Here is a 13,393-nt window from a genome sequence, read left to right on the forward strand (position 1 = left end):
TGGCCTCAAGCAGTCCTCCCACTTTGGCCTCCCAAAGTGTTGGGATTACAGGCATGAGCCACTGTACTTGGCCCCATTAACGGATCACTCTTTAAATCCAAAACTTTTCCTACTATCTGGTTGGAGTTGGCAGAACTATGCAGAAAATGCACATGGGAATGAAGCTGACCTGGATCTCATCCTTAGAAACTTAGAACACCGTAGGATTCATACATCTGGACTGTGAGGTAGAGTGAGACACACATCACCAGATGGCTGCCTATTCAACATCTTGGTCAGGAAACTTTTAAGAAGCAGAAACAACAGCACTCTCAATTGGCTGGTGGTGGGGAGGTGGGGCAGGGTAGACGGAGGAGTCTACCTTATTGCCAGGTTTTCACCAGAAATACTGTCCACCATGGAGCGAGGACTTGCCCTGACCTCAGTGCTAATAACTCAGGAAGCACAGGTCCAGAATAATAGCAATGTTCCCTTTGGCTGTCTGTGTCCTGAAGATGCCCCCTAGTTGACCTACCCAACAAGCCTGCCACCTCCTCCATAAAGCCATCCTGATAATCTCAGGTAGCACTAATGGCTCCATTTTAACTTCTCCTTAGTACCTACACCATGCCTTATATTTTAGTTACATTGATTTCATCCCCTAGATATAAGTACTTGGAGATTAGAAAACATATACAATTCATGTTTTTATCATTCTGAAGCCTGGCATATTCCCATTTTTCAATATGAGTCAGTAAATAAGTCAACAAATATATATTGATTGAGTGCCTGTTAAGTGTTAGGCACTGAGCTATGCTCTGGAAATCAATATTTTGAACAGAATAGTGTCAATGGTTGCAATATGATCTGTTCTTATTTGACTCCATTTCCTTTCAGCCTCCAGCTCCCTGATAGACTTACCACACCTGTGGGCTTGTGCCCCTCTCAGCAAAAGAAACATAAGATGCTCCCTGATGGTGCTGGGAGGTGCCTCAATGTACAGGTGTTCTGGTTGTGATGCCTCATATCTGTGGTCAGGACAGCTTGTTGGGTCCTGTCTTGCCCAAATCCCTGGTTTCCAGCTCCTTGCCTAAGATCCAGCTCCCTGCGTGGCTGGACTTGCCTGACTACTCTCTTCTCACCTAACTTTTGACCCCTGCTATGACTTGACCATCAGCTCTTAGATATCCCCTCAAATCTGGCTCAGTCAGGCCAAGCTGCTGATGCCCACCACAAATCCTTTCTTACATCTTGGACCTGGATTTCCAGTCTTTATGACACACATGCTCTCAGGCAAGAAGAAAGGAAGGACAAAATGATAAACAGGTATGCCAATATAAGTGTACTTGACTGTTGGAAACCTAAGAATTGTGTCTTATCAGATAAAAAAAAAATTCAATAAGAATATAAGTTGGTAGGGAAAAGTGAAGTTAAGCGTTTTAAGATCTTTATACTACCTGTAATGAGCATAAATATATTGTGTAAGTTTAAAATTTTAGAAATTATATATGTTTCCATGTTGAGGATAAATATCAAAATAATATAAATAGTTTAACTCCCTAACAGAAGGAAAACAGAAATAATAAAAATAGACAAACCCAAAAGATGGTAATAAAAGAAGCAAGGCAAATATATGCACAAAATAAAATTTTAACCCCCAAATATTAGAAATTTAAAAAATTTAAATGGATTAAATTCTCCAGAAAACACAGATTTTTGAGCTATAGTAAATACATATACACATGACATCATATAAAAATAAATTAACATGAAGGAGTGCTCTATTGTATAAATACTCATATTCTTGTGTATATGCACTTATAAATATGCACACATATATTCCTGTGTATAATATTTTCAAGAGACATGTCTAAAATGTAAAGATACAAAAGGTGACGTGTAAAAGGATGGAAAAATTATAGCCGGCATATACTAATCAGTAGGCATCTTAGAAGAATACACTAATATAAAACAAAATACACTCTGAACATTACTAGAGAAGTATAAATTCACAATGAAAATGTTTTAATTAACACAATTATTACAACTTGATATGTAAGAACATAAAATAAAGCTTTGTAATATGAGAAACATTTACAGAATTATACAAGGTATGCTGTCCCCAAAAGGCAAATAAACAAAGAATTGCATGAGGAAAAAAGCATAATAGAAGATTTTTATTCTATGAAATGCTTCACAAACTTGCATGTCATCTTTGTGCAGGGACCATGCTAATCTTCTCTGTGTTCCAATTTTAGTATATGTGCTACTGAAGTGAACACAGAATAGGAGATTTTAATATACTTCTATCGTAGATGTATCTTGCAGAATAAGAATCATAATGACACAAGATTTAAACCAGATTAAAAATCTGACCTATTGAATGGATATAGAACATTGTACCAAAAAATTACAGAAAACATTTCTTTCAGGCACACAAATAATATTTATTAAAGTCTATCATTTCTGGACTTTGAGTCAATCTCAATAAATTTTACTGGATTGAAATTGTATCATGCATGACTTCTAATAAAAGCAATTAAGAAATTAACAAATAGAATATTCCCATAAAATGGCAAATTTGAACATACTTCTTAATAATCCAAGATGTGTGGACAGATAACAAAGTATAGTGTTTATTAAGACATATTTTGAGTTAAGGAATCATGACAATACTACTGAAAATGTGAGTGTGCTAGAGCTGGCTCATATCAGCTTGTAAGAGCTGACTGTTAAATATTCAGAAAACTTTCCAACTGGTTGTTAAACCATTTGTAGCTTGAAATTGGTCATGGTGGAGTATTTACAAGGCAAATATGAAGTTGGCATACTACAAATCAGGCCTTTTTTCCTTTTTAAATTTTTTACCAGCTAGTTACCACAAAACCATGGAATGCAGTTAGAACATCAGATAGAGGGAAATGTATAGCCTCAAAGGCATGGATTGGAAAAAAGATGAGAAGTTTCAACTTCAAAATTAGGAAAAACAAAGCAATATAAATCCAAAGAATGTAGATTAAAATAAACCAGATAAATTAATGAAATAGAAAAATATTATATAAAATAGAAGAGAGTAAACAAAACCAAAACTTATTTCTTTAAAACTATGACTAAAATTGACAAACCTCTGGTGAAATTGACCAAGGTGAAGAAATATATAAATAATATTAGGAATGAAAAAGTGAACATTACTACAGATACAGTACACATTAAGAAGATAATAGGATATATGAAAAACTTAATGCCAGTATGTTTGAAAATAAATATGAAATATATACATCCTCGGAAAAATGTAACTTACCAAAATCTTATTCATGAAGAAATAAGAATCCTGAATTGTTCTTTAATTATTAGAAAAAAATCTTATCTAGAACACTCTAGGCCCAGATGATTTTATCAGTAAGTTCTATAAATGTTTGAGGGAAAAATATTTCCGGTTTATACACATTTCTTCAGACAATAGAATAATAGGGCACATCATTATGTTTTATGAGGTTATATGTAATTTTGATTGTAACACTCAACAAAGGCAAAATGAGAAAGAAAAATTAGAGCCCAATCTTATGCATGAATGTAATATAAAATGTAAAGTACAATTAGTAAACTGAAATCAGGAATATATATTTTAAAAAATCATAACTAATTTGGGTTTCCTTAGGAATGCAAGATTAGTGTGACTTTGGAAAAGCAATTCATGTAACTCACCACATTAACAAAAAAAGAAAAGTAGGCCGGGTGCGGTGGCTCCAAGCCTGTAACCCCAGCACTTTGGGAGGCCGAGACAGGCAGATCACGAGGTCAGGAGATCGAGACCATCCTGGCTGACACGGTGAAACCCCGTGACTACTAAAAATACAAAAAAACTAGCCGGGCGTGGTGGCGGATGTCTGTAGTCCCAGCTACTCGGGAGGCTGAGGCAGGAGAATGGCGTAAACCCGGGAGGCGGAGCTTGCAGTGAGCCAAGATCATGCCACTGCACTCCACCCTGGGCAACAGAGCAAGACACCGTCTCAAAAAAAAAAAAAAAAAAAAAAAAAGAAAAAAAAAAAAGAAAATGATGTGATTTTCACAGACTCAGGGAGATTACTTGGTAAAAGTCAACATTCATTCATAAAACTCTTCCCAAAATAGGAATAGAATAAAATGTTCTTAATATGACAAAAGGTATCTACTACAATCTTATTGCAAACATCACATTTAATGTTGAAACTTCGAGAATACTTTTGAAATTTGAAACAAGACAAGAATTCCCACTGTTGTTCCTTCTACTCAATTTTGTTCTGGAGTTCCTTGCTGGCTCAGTAAAATAACAAAAAGAAATAAGAGGTGTGAGAATTGAAAAGTGGGGAAGAGTAACTGCCACTATTCATAGATGAGATCTGTAGAAAATCCAAAGGAATTCATAGGAAAATTATTATATTTAATTTGAGAGTTTGACATGGTTCTAGCATTCACATTCAATACCCAAACAATAAATTTAATTCATACAATCAAGCATGAAATTGAAAATGAAATAAAAGTGCTACCATTTATAATAATAGCATAAAACAAGATGATATCCTTGGGAATAAAACTAACAAAATATTTCTGTTTAAGACTTCTCCCAAGAAAATTAAAAGTATTATTGAAACACTAAAAAGGAAAACAATAAGTAGATTGTACACTAAGTTTATAATCAGAATAGTTGGTTTTTATAAAAATGTCACTTGAATTCTAAGTTCCACACAAACCCAAACAAAACTTCATGAATTTGTATTTTTTCTTTAACTTGGCAGGCTGATTCTAAAATTTATGTGAATATGCAAAAAGTTAGAATATCCAAGACACTCGTGAAGTAGAACTCACTAGACGTATCATATATTAAGATTAGTGGGAAAAGCAAGGATTTTTCAACAAATTACTGGAGCAATTAGGTACCCACATGGGAAAAAAGTGTGATCTTTACCTCATACCATACTAGAAAAGTCAGTTTAAGTGGATTAAAGAATATGGGTGGAAGAAAAATCAATTACAAAAGATATGACATCAGAAAAAAAAAATAAACCACAGAGTCGAAGAAAATATTTTTAGCTTCTATAACAGAGTAGTATCAGAAACATTTAATGAATTCCTCCAAATCACTAAGGAAAAACCAAACCAGTTTTCCCATTTTACCCAATGGGACAAATGACTGAAGGCTTAAACAGATGCTGTACAAAAAGGAAATGCAAATGGAGCTAAAGATAAGATTAATCAGTAAATCAAATATAGTCATAAAAGGATTTCTTACATACTTACTCCATGGGTAAAAGCTAGGAAGGTCTGACCATGAAAAGGTAGTGGAAAATTGGAAGTTCTTCCACTGCTGGTGAGAGTATAAGTTGGTGCAACTACTTGGAAATCAGTTTGGCATTATTTAGTGTATTGCTTTTAAATATACACACCCAGAAATATAATCCTGGGTATACACCCTAGCAATTTTGTGCATATATGTACCAGTCAACCTTTACAAGAATGTTCATGGCAGCACTGTTCATAATAACTCTAGCATTGATACAATCTAGATACTCATAAAGAGAATAGATGAATTATACTTTGTAGTACATTCACACAACGAAATACTGTCCAGCAATAATAGTGCCCCAGCTCCACAGTATATGCAAGTCTCAAACACAATATCTAATGAAAGAAATGAGATTCAAATAATACAGAATGATTCCATTTATATACATTTCCAAAAGAGGGAACAAGACTTTAGAGTTGCATCATGAGTGGAAAAACCATAAAAAGCAAAGAAATGACAATCACAAAAGTCAATATTGTAGTGACCTCTGAGGAAATGGTGGAGTAGCAATCAGGAAGAGGACATATATGAACTTCTATGATGAAGGTTCCTTTTTGGCCTGGCTGGTGGACATGTGGGTGTCCTCTGTATTTTATTTGTTAAGCTGCATATGTGTTTTATGTACTTTTTGCATATACACCCATACATCATAACTTTGTTACAGTAAAAAGGTAAAGGAAGATTAAATTATCATCCCTGGATGGCAGTGTCCCTCTGCTAATGGCTGTGGAAGATACTTTATCCACAGAAGTTGTGAGTAGCCTGGGTAAACTTTGAAGAATACATGGAGAAAAAAAAAAAAAAAAAAAAAAAAAAACCCAGAGCAGTCCATCTGGGAGCCAAGGACACCGAGTTTTAAGACTTTTGGACAGAAGGACTTGAGAAGGAATTTTCTGTTCATTGTTGCAGCTTCTCTTGTAACAAGTCTTGGCCCCAAACAATCACTTAACACACATCAACTGAGCACCATTAGTGTGCCCGCAACCTGTGCTAGGCGCTGGGGATGCAGAATGCAATAATACTTAGGCCTTCAGAGTTTACCACCCATAGAAAAGATGGAGGAGGAAACCAATGATTACAGTAGGGTGCAGGCTAGTCTAAGGGCAGGGATGTTTCCCAGAAGAGATGACACCTTAGCTCTGTTTTAGAAGACAATTGCCAGGCAGAGTAGTGAAGGATAGTCCAGGAGAAGGGAACCACATGAGGAGAAGCAAGAAATAGCAGGTGCATGCTAGAAACAACAGGTCTAGGTGCCTGGAGTGCTCTTTAGCATATGCAGAGCTGACCTTTTATCCTATATTGAAAGATTATTGTTTGAACCTCGTCTATCCCTGGCATGCTGCAATGATGGGCTAATTAAATCTAGAAGGTCTTTACTGCTTTAAGAGCCACTGAGAGTATTCCTGGAAGGATATTCTTAAAGGATTCAAATTAGCGTTAATGTTAACACATTTTTACTGAGTGCCTACTATAAACCAAATGGGCGCTCAGCTGGCAGACATAGAAGGCAGGAAGTGGGGAAGTTAGATAAAAAGTATTTCTGGTGAGCCCGTAAAATATAAAGGTGATGATACTTTACATTTATATGGCATTTTACCATTTTAAAACTTTTCCACAAATATTTGGTTTAAGGAGGAGAGAGCTCTGACTAAGGGTTTTGAGTCGGATTGACACATGCCATACACAGCAGTAGCGGGAGATCTCTGTCATGGACTGCTGACCTCCTAGTCTGGGATTTATTAACGGCTGACAGAGGAAGATGAGACACTCTGTTCTTCTTGTAGCTTTACTAGGTGGACATTACTAGGACTAAAGTGGTTTAGCCTCTCAGGGCTGGATTTTCCCTTTGATAGAATTGCTTTGACATCCTTAGCAGAAAGGTTTTCATAAGGGCCTGCTCAATAGAGTTGTTAGCAATAGAGCAACAACAATAATAATAATCCTGTAAGTACAATCCAGGCTGAGGCAGGCAGCAGGAAAAAAGGCCACAGGAGATGCACTCCTAGGTTTACCCGGAAACAGGGGACGATTGGTGCTATGTAATGCCTTCTCCTTTCAGCACAGTCTCCTGAAAATAGCAAAGAGTTTAAAGTAAAAATATGTGGTTTTTAGCATTGGTTCAATCACTACTTAGCTATGTGAACTTAGGTGAGCTATGGAACCTCTCTGAGACTCAATTTTCTTACCTGTAAAATGAGGATGATAACCTCTGCCTGCCTCAGTGATCATGGGATGGAAATTAGATTAGTGTCTGTGAAACGTGTTTCCAATAGAAAAGCTTGTCTCAAAAGAAGGAAATAAAGTTTTTGTTGTTGTTCTAACTCAGCCCTTTTATAGGATCTGCTTGGTAGCTCTATTGTCAGGCAGAGTTTATTAGAGTTTACTTTTTATATTTTGTCTCCTGCAAGATAGTTCCCTATTCTGTCTACCAAATAGCAAATTGCTACATTGTTTCTTTATTGTTTGACACTTAGGTTCTCAGCCAAATAGTCTGTTTTACTTAAATATTTCAGAGCCTCTTAGCATTTCAAAAGAGTGTTTTTAAAAATTAGCTATGAAACCCCAGATGAGTAAATAGAGGCACAATTGCTCATTTTTCTAGGCTCAGCAGTTATCTACTGAATTGTACACATGCAGAGAGATAAAACAAAAATAATAAAATCATTAACTTGGGAACAGAAATAGGATTTATCTATAAATCTGCTAATCAGTTCTGGCCCTTGGTGGGTTAATTTTACCTCCACCTGAAAGCCAGGTTTGGAAAGGACAGATCTGAAGAAAGTTTTTGTTCTCCTAAACAGCGGGTCGGAAGCAGTCTCTGCTGCAATCTGATAGTCTTGTTGTAAGACACATAGCGCCAGGGGTTCCCTACAGCTTTGAAAAGCAGAAACCTGGAGGTTCTCACTGACTTTGAATTCTGGATCTTGACTTCCCTTTCTTTTGTAATGTTACAGCCCCACTGAGCTTGGTTCTAGAGGACATTTGATTAAAATGTTATTTTTAGCAAATATATAATTTCCTACATTAAAATTCAAAAACCCAAGAGGACAGCTTAGGCTTGTAACTGTGTGATGCTGTTGGCCACTGGTGTCCAGCAGAATCTGAACAAGAAGAAAGGGGGAAAAGAATCCAGCCCACGAAATGTGTCCTAACCTTGAGAAAATGTTGTCAAAGTCCCGGTCTCCAAATACACCACCTTCCTTGGTGCTCACCAGCATTCATAACCCCCTCCACTGGGAACCCATTGTCCAAGGGACATGTCGTTTTCCAGACTGAGGAACAGCTCTGGAGATGAGTTGTGGTCCAGATGTCAGGCGATGGGCAGGCTGCGGAGAAAGAGAAGGTGCTGAGTTCCCTGCCTTGTTCAGCACAGGCCTAAATTTGCTGTGATGCAATTCAGCGTGTGCTGCCCCGACACTGAATATAGTCGCAGCTCTGAGTCAGCCTCCGGCCCCATTTTCTCATGGCTTTAGAAGCCATGTGCTGCTGGGGGCAGACATGGACACCAGTGTTCCAGCAGGATTCACTTGCTCCTGGTGTCAGATCAAGGTCCTCACAGGGCTAGACCTCCTTCCAAAGATGCACTGGCCCACTTGGCAGGAGACCAAAAGTCTTTGATGTCTGTGAAGTTTGAGCAATAGAAAGTCCTTTCTGGTTAATTTAGATTAATAGAGGTTTATCATGTATAGAACTTGTATATTTCCAGTTTTGAAGGGATCAAAATTTATTTCCTATGCACTTACTGCATTTCCAGTGCTTAGGTCTGTATCTTAAGATGTTTAAAACCTGGCCGGGTGTGGTAGCTCACCCCTGTAATCCCAGCACTTTGGGAGGCCAAGGTGGGTGGATCGCCTGAGGGTCAGGGGTTCGAGACCAGCCTGGCCAACATGATGAAACCCTGTCTCTACTAAAAATACAAAAATCAGCTGGGCCTGGTGGCAGGTGCCTATAATCCCAGATACTTGGGGGGCTGAGGCAGGAGGGCTGAGACAGGAGAATCCGTTAAACCTGGGGGGCAGAAGTTGCAGTGAGCCAAATTGCATCACTGCACTCCAGCCTGGACATCACACACGTGTGTGTGTATGCGTATGGTAAACAGTTTAAAACACAAGAAACAATTAAGCCCTGACCAGGAAGGAAATTGGGATTCAGACAAGACAGGAATCAAGGAGAGCTGTGATCTGAGATGATTTTCCGGAGTAGGTAAGGTGTTCTGGGGCTTTGAAGCATCAATAGGATTTACCTGGGTTAGAGGGAGGAAAAACAGGAATGGCAGGGAAGTGAGAATAAGTGCATAGTTCTTACAAAAAAAAAAAAAAAAAAAAAGAGAAAGAAAATTTAATCTTTCTTTGCCTGCTCAGATGTCTTTACAGAAATCCAGGATCCTTCTAGATCATGATGGGCAGTGTGCAGAAGCATCAATTAGGAGTGTGCCAGGTGAGAGACAGTGTTGACAGCTTTCACTTCAGTTCAGTTCCCAGGTCTCCTTTTAGAGACATGAGAATGAATTTTTTTTTTTTTTTTTTTTTTTTTTTAAGATGGAGTCCTGCTCTGTCACCCAGGCTGGAGTGCAGTGGCACGATCTCGGCTCAGCGCAACCTCCACCTCCTGCGTTTGAGCGATTCTCCTGCCCCAGCTTCCTGAGTAATTGGGACTACAGGTGTGTACCACAATGCCTGGCTAATTTTTTGTGTTTTTAGTAGAGACAGCGTTTCACCGGGTTAGCCAGGATGGTCTAGATCTCTTGACCTTGTGATCTGCCTGCCTCAGCCTCCCAAAGTGCTGGGATTACAGGCGAGAGCCACTGCGCCCCTCCTGAATGCACTTTTTTAAAGTTAAGAAATAGAAACCTAGTGAGAACACCAGAACTGTCTTATCGGGCTTGTGAAAGCACCAGGGTATTTGCATCCTGTCAGGAGAATCAGCCTCTTATCCCCAGATCCACCTCTCACTTACTTGGTAAGCTGGGGTCACAAAGGAAATAGCTTTCTATGTCTTAGCCTGAAAAATTGAACTAATAACAGGTCCCCTTGTATATAAATAAAGCCACATCAGTGATAAGCATTATGTATACTACTCCTTATGCTGTTAAGGAGAAAAGATTAAAATAGTTTCAAAGAATTATGATGATGATTACATGTGCCTGGAGATGAGGGATTGATTTTCAATTCATTGACAATTTCATAAGCCGTTGCTATTGTCTTAGAATTGGAAGGAACATTCCAACTGGAATTAGAATTGGAAGAAGTTAATCTACTGGAGAAACCTTGGGTTTGGGTTTAGAAAAGCTTGACTTTGAATTCTGAATCACTTACTCTTTGCACCATTTTTCCTTCCTTCATTAAAGAAATATGTACTAACCTCCTATGATGAGTTATAAATTAAGCTTTTGGAGACTCAGTTTCCTCATCAATAAAATAAAGATTAAAGTGTAACCCTCCTGAGGTTATGACAGTGTCTGGCATATAGTAGACCTTAAATGAGTATTAGTTATCCTCTTGCAATTAATAGAGGAGGGAATTGAATAAGACACGGCTACTTAGAAAGCTTAAAGCGTATGCAGGATGGTAGTCATGGCAGTGCCAGATTGTAAGAACAGGCAGAATGCAGCTAGAGGTGGGATATAAATGATCTGGGATTATCTGGATGGACAGGAGAGGGTGTATTAAAGGATCGGGGCCATGACAGTTGAATGGAGAATGTGAATCCTGATCTGCTGCTGAAGTGGGTGCCCCAGAAGCAAACATGGTGTGAAACGATGCAAAGTGCCCCACGTCAAACTTTCCCTTGTTTACCACTTAGTTTAAGGTTGGTTTTTTTGGGGAAGGTGCGTGCACGCATTCTTCTTTTCATTTATTAATTCACTGAAGAAACATTTATTACCCTTTCCTGTGTTGGGCATCTTCCTAGCACTGGGGATGCAATCAAAGAACTTATAGAAGAGAGGAGGAGAAAAACAAGTAAACAGACCTTATAAATTGGTGTGATAAATATTAAGATGGTGATAAGACATATGCCTTAATACCTCCTGAGGGTGGCACAAAACTCAGAGTTGGTCCTAGATTTGCCACTTGCTGGCTGTAGAATCTTAGGAGGATCAAGCCTCCTAACCTTCATTGTCTCCTTTGCCCTCTGCTTTATTGATTTTGGATCAATTGAAATCATGTACTGAAGAGCTCTTTGGATTCTGTGTTACATAAATGTACATTTTAATAATCATCAATGAATCCATCACACTTATGCCACCAGGTCTGACCCCCTTTTAATTTTCCTGTAATAAATAGCGTCTGTCAGACACATTTTATTACCAGCTCCATCTTTCTTGTTCTGGCTTCTTTTTTATTTGAACCTGTTTAACTCTTACCATGTAGTTCTTTCTACCAATGCGGTTGTATCCATGCCTGTGTGTCCTGTGGAATTTTAGGGAAGGCTAATACGGTTTTAAACTGCCTTTGGAAAGGGGGAAGAGGACTGACCATTAATGAGGAGAAGACTAAGGCATAAAGAGTTAGATGGGAGAGTTGAAAGAAAGATCAAAGCAAGAATGTAGAGGGTGGGGTTGAGCAGCAGAGGGGACAGAGATGGAAATAAAACCCAGAAGAATAGAAAGAGTTGAGAGGAAAAGGCGGAGGAAGAGACAGATGCTGCCTTCCAGCTGGTAGAGGAGAGAAAAAGGTGCCTTCTGTTTAAAACTGCACATATCCCTATCTGTAATATTTCTGCTGATGTCTGAATAGAGAGAGAAATGTATGTGTGTGTGTGTTTGTTAATAACAGCCATCTATTTATAGGTCTTAAATTATACACCATAAAAGCCTCTCTAAGACAAGATGTGTTATTTGGCTGCCAGAAGAAAAAGTTTAAAAAAAAAAAAGCAAAAAAGAAGCTTCTAGATTTTTCTTGTTTTTCCTTATCCTCTGTCTGCCATATTCTTATAGTTAATGACAACTGTCAAGTCTGTGTTTTGGACCCAAACACCAAAGACATGAAAAAGAAGTTATTGAAGATCTTTCTCTAAGAGTAGGGGCCTGCATAGTTTTCCTGAGAATTTTGTCCCCCAAATCACATCCTTTTCTAGCTTACTTGGAGGGGAGATCATAACAGTGTCTTTCCCAGCTCCTTTGTATTTCAGAAGGTAAGAATGAGGCCCAGAGGGTGGTCCTGCCCAAGGTCACCCAGCAGGCTGGTGACAGAAGAGTGTCTGCTAGTTCAGTCATATGCTTATTTTACCATGGTGCCCACAAAGACATCGTTCTGTCTTCCATGCCAATTGACTCCAGTCCTCTTACTCATATATGAAACCAAGAAGATTCAGTTTACTTTTGCCTCTGATCTTATCTTTCCAGAGCACTGTCTGAATCCCCTAAAGACCTCAAGATAACCTTCAGGTAAAGGGAATTTCATACCTGGTTCCAAGTTCATAGTCAGTAGAATAGAGTGGTTAAGAGCATGGGCTTTGGTGTCAGACTGGAGTCTTCTGGTTATTAAGTTATTCAATCCTAATACCTGTTTCCTCATCAGTAAAATAAGGATAATTATAGAACTTCTCTTGCAAGATGGTTATGGAGTATAAATGAGGTAATATATATAAAGTGTTTAGCAAAAGGGCTGGAATATAGTAGCCCCTCAGTCATTTAAAAAACATATTGTCATAACATTCTGATGGGTTACAAAATCCAGGGCTCCAATTATAATAGCTCTGATTGCAAGCTTTAAATGAGTAGCCACCACTTTTTAAAAGGTCCCAGTGTACAGGATGATGATGGAGGAGATGAAGACCAACAAGTAGCCTGCAGAGTTAAGCTATAGGTAATCGACAATGTCAGTGACAAGGAAGAAAGACCATGGTAGGAAGACCTGGGGAGAAATGGCAAGAAGCAGTCACTGAGTACTGGAGGAGGGATGGACTTGCAGGAAAGAAACCATGTCTTCTGCCCTCCTCCTCTCTATACAAGTCTTGGGATGTCAATTTTGAACTCCTACTATATGCCAGGAGGAGGAACCACTTGCCAAGTTCTGTAGCTGGAAATGCCTTCCTCATCTCACATACCAGTCCTCCAGCCTCCACGCATACATGGTTTGGCTTATGTTC

General features: G+C 38.5%; 1 non-coding gene across 1 annotated transcript; it reads right to left on the reverse strand.

The window, feature by feature from the left end:
* Window positions 1–2,157: 2,157 nt before the first annotated feature.
* Window positions 2,158–2,261, reverse strand: LOC115900115. Its single transcript, XR_004059795.1, has one exon. It is a non-coding gene; the product is annotated as a U6 spliceosomal RNA (small nuclear RNA).
* Window positions 2,262–13,393: the final 11,132 nt, after the last annotated feature.

This window comes from Rhinopithecus roxellana, chromosome 10 (genome assembly GCF_007565055.1).
Source record: "Rhinopithecus roxellana isolate Shanxi Qingling chromosome 10, ASM756505v1, whole genome shotgun sequence".
NCBI lineage: Eukaryota > Metazoa > Chordata > Mammalia > Primates > Cercopithecidae > Rhinopithecus > Rhinopithecus roxellana.